The sequence below is a fragment of the Macrobrachium rosenbergii genome, chromosome 2, assembly GCF_040412425.1.
Source record: "Macrobrachium rosenbergii isolate ZJJX-2024 chromosome 2, ASM4041242v1, whole genome shotgun sequence".
Lineage (NCBI taxonomy): Eukaryota > Metazoa > Arthropoda > Malacostraca > Decapoda > Palaemonidae > Macrobrachium > Macrobrachium rosenbergii.
In genome coordinates this window covers 62174271-62178479 of record NC_089742.1, presented here as the reverse complement: position 1 = coordinate 62178479, position 4209 = coordinate 62174271, and positions in this window count along the sequence as shown.

The window sequence follows — 4209 nt, the reverse complement described above, 5'->3', positions numbered from 1 at the left end:
TCTCCTCTATTATTTTTACCCTTTTACGTTAATTTCTCTCACCCATTCATGTGGAACCTTTCCTCTTCTAGACATTCCCAAAAAACCCATGTCAGCCACTTATTCACACACTGACCATGCTACAATTACATCTCACTTTTAATCCTATCCATTTTTGGCGCTTATCCAGTTCAGCCTCTTAATTGCTCCCCTTACATCCTCAATCATTACATTCACAAGCCTTATCTGACCTACCAAAACACCATCCACTCTTGTATCATTCAGCTCTGCCTTTCTTCTGTATTCCACGGTCTAGCAAATCCTCAAAACACTCACTCCATTGGCACAGTACTGCTTTCGATCTTGACTATTTCTCTGCATTTTCTTGACATATAACCATTTCACATTCTCCCCCTGCAGTCCTTGCTCGCCTTCTCCCCCATTCTTTTATTAAGTGTCCTCCTTTTATCTCTTGCTTATCTATCTTCCTATACTAAGCTTCTGCATACAACCCTCCAGTCAGTCTAAAATAAGCTGGCCACACAATCTTCCCTTATTTCTTGCCATTGAACCATTTTTTCATCCCACCGTTCCCTTTTTTATCTATTCTTCCTATCTTTGTAAAGTCGCAAATACTTCTGGCTGGTTCCATAACCATGCCATGGAATTTTGCTTGCTCTTCTTGTACTCCTTCAATTTCTGTGCCTTTAAACCTTGCCATTTTTTTTATTAATTTTTTCCTTACATGCTCACCTTGTCACCCTCACATGTCTTAATTAGCCTTTCAGCTATATTTTCATTCCTTCCTCCCTAAACTTAAGCTTCCATCTCTAAACTTTTGCTTAAACCAAACAATGGTCAGATATACTTCGAGTCACCTTTCTCCTCTCCATTGCCCCTATCAGCTTGCTTTTCCATCTACTCTGAGCTAATAGATAGTCAAACAAACCATTTTACTAAACCTTTTCTCTTTCCAAAGTGTTCCTGTAGATATGTTTCTTTTGCAACAGTATAATTCAGACAATCAAGCTCGTTTCCATAAGACTGTAGCCATTCTCATTTATTCCAGGAACTCTGCATCTTCCCACAACAATAATTATTTCTGCCACCTACCTTTACATTTACATTACCTAGCACAACCAACCTTCATGTTCTCCAAATCCAGTAAGATACAGATTCAAACTCTCCCAAAATCAGTCTCTTGCTCTTATTCTTCCGGCCCATACACACTCACTCTCACTACTGTTTCTCCCGGCTCGCTCACTCTTACCTGTAGAGTTCTTCAACTAATGCACTTGCCATTCTTCACCCGTCCCAACGTTTTTCTTTCACCATTTTCTCACTCATTGCCAAAGCAATCAGGTCCGTCTTCTTAAAGGAATCAGCTGCTATACATGCAAAAACAAATTATCTCCATTGTATTTCTGTTTTGGAAAATTCTGTGTCTGTTTGCTTGAAAATTCTGTCTCGTTTCTCGTAAAATGACTACTATTTAAGAGGTTTCGGTTAAAAAAGTCTGTATATTCTTAGTAAATCTGGTGGAAAACTAACCAGAGCAGTGTTTCTCAACTGGTGGTCCAAAGAACATTCACTATTTTTGATAATAAACTGGAGATTGGTACATATATTTTTAGATTTTTTGAAAATGCAGTAAGAACAATTTTATTCAGATCAATAATTGACCATTCATTTTATTGTATTCCAATTCAAAAAATATAATGACAATCTTCAGGTTGTAATTTTTATGTAAAAAATATATTGCAAGCCAAAATATTTATTGTGTATGCTTTAGTTATTGTTACTCAGAAAACAAGTGGTCCACGATATGTTTTTTTTTTTATTAGGCTGGTGGTCTAAGACTTGAAACGAGTTGAGAGCCATTGCTCTAGACGTTAGTAGAGAAAAAAACCGTTGTATATCCAATTGATAGATGAAGAATTTTAAGAATACGGGAAGTATTAATTTAGTTGTATTTTTAAAACTTAATACTCAATCCCTGATGAACTTTCATCAAAGATTGAGTGTTAAGGCCGGTATTAGGACTCTGCTTAAGTATAGTCATAGCTGTTAATCTTAGTGGTATTTGTGCGTTTTTTTTTTTTTTTTTTTTTTTTTTTTACATTAAAAGGGGTTCATAGTTTTTTTCTTTTTCTTGTGATGATGGAGTCGAACTTTAAGGTACATGGAAGGTTTATATTCGTATCTTTATGACACTGTTTAAGATATTCATCTAAAGTTATTTATCTTTTTTACTTTTTTTTTAGTTCACCAGAGTTGAAAGCTCAAGTGAACCAACTCCTTTGATCAAAGTTTGTCAGGCGTCTTACTGTATACGTACAATTATGTATCTCCGTAGGTATTTATGTGTGTTGGCGTAGACTGTTCGCATTTTCTACTTGATGGAGTGCCACGCCCCCCTCCAAGAGATGATAGTTAAGAAATAGTGAAAAAAATGAGATCATTAAAAAATCTTTTTTTCTCTAGATATACTGGGCTAGAAGTGAAAACTCAGGTGAAAGCTTCCTAGTGTTTGTTCAAACCTTGTCCCTACGGTGCCATAATGTGACTTGAGTGAGATATGTGGACCATGCGCCTCTTGTAGACTAGTTCGAGGAATTAACAAGGCCATTTAAGTGAATAATTAAAATTAGCACTTGATATATTATTGCGTGACTGTTCTGTACATGGAACTCTATATAGAATAATTAATGCACTTTTATTTACTCCTGATGCATTGGGTTTATCAGAATTCTTCTCCGTTTGACGTCCAAGGTGGTAGTTAGTACAGTAATGTACAGTACTGTTGTTAGAGTAAAATAAAAATATTGTTATGCACATCTATTTTTTATAGGTAGATGGGCTTTGTACATTATTTTGCTTCCATTTTTCAGCCTGACAATAGTTTTTCTTCTTTGTTTTTAAATTACTTTAAAAATCTCGTTTCTCCTCAACGGTATTGGAGGGGCTAGAGAAATAAACTCATCTTTATTCATTTCATTGGCTTTACAGTCTCTGAGCAGCAGGCTATTCCGAGTAGTATCAGTGAATTGCAGAATACTGATAAACCAGTGGCGGAGTTAGAATGTTATAAAATGGAAGTTGACTTCGGTCATTGATTAAAAGCGAACAAGACACCATATAAAGATGAGGAACTATATCGTTGCTCCACTTTTTTAGTTTTCTGTGAAAGAAAACTATTGTGCCGGCTTTGATTGTTCGTCCGCCCTCAGATCTTAAAAACTACTGAGGCTAGAGGGCTGCAAATTGGTATGTTGATCATCCACCCTCCAATCATCAAACATACCAAATTGCAGCCCTCTAGCCTCGGTAGTTTTTATTTTATTTAAGGTTAAAGCTAGCCATAATCGTGCTTATGGCAACGATATAGGATACGCCACCATCAGGCCGTGGTTAAAGTTTCATGGGCCACGGCTCGTATACAGCATTATTATATCGAGACCACCGAAAGATAGATCTGTTTTCGGTGGCCTTGATTATGCGCTGTAGCGACTGTACAGGCAGCTCAATTGCGCATTTTTTACTTGTATAAATTTTTTCTTAATATTTCGTGTCTGGTTTTATCTCTACCTTTCTCTTAGCGCCTGCTGTTATATGGGAAATCTGTCAAGTGGATTCTTGTACTGTTTTTTTTTTTTTCTCAATATTAAGCCGTTTCTTATAACAAGAACGAGTCATCAGCCATTACCACATTCATACTTTAACTGCAGAATTGTGGGTAAACCCCTGAGCAGAAAACTTCTACGAAAGTAACCGCCGTATAGACGTAGACTGAGGCCTCATCAGCAGTGCGTCGAGCCCCCATGGTCACAGTATGCCATTCACCTTTGTTGGCTAGCACTCACGCCTCCAGGATATCAAGGTTCTTCTCTCATCCGTATCTATTACTCCATTTAACCAGTACTTTCTGCTTCTTTCTTTACCCCTCCCTCTTTTCACTTCCAAACTTTACCCTCTTTTCCTTGTTTTTACCATAACCAATCCATTTCAAATTACTCTTGGTTCATATCTTTCACTTATAGTGAGCTTAACCTTTTTTTACTACTTATTCTGTGTATCTGCAAATTTCTCACCCTTCCAGTTTAATTACACCGCGCATTCTTAAACAGTTCGTTTTAACAGCTTCATCCCTTATTCTTTCATTAGCATTAAGCTTTCATACTTCGTTCCAGAAAGTAGTCAGATCAGCAATCTTTTGATATAACCTAATCG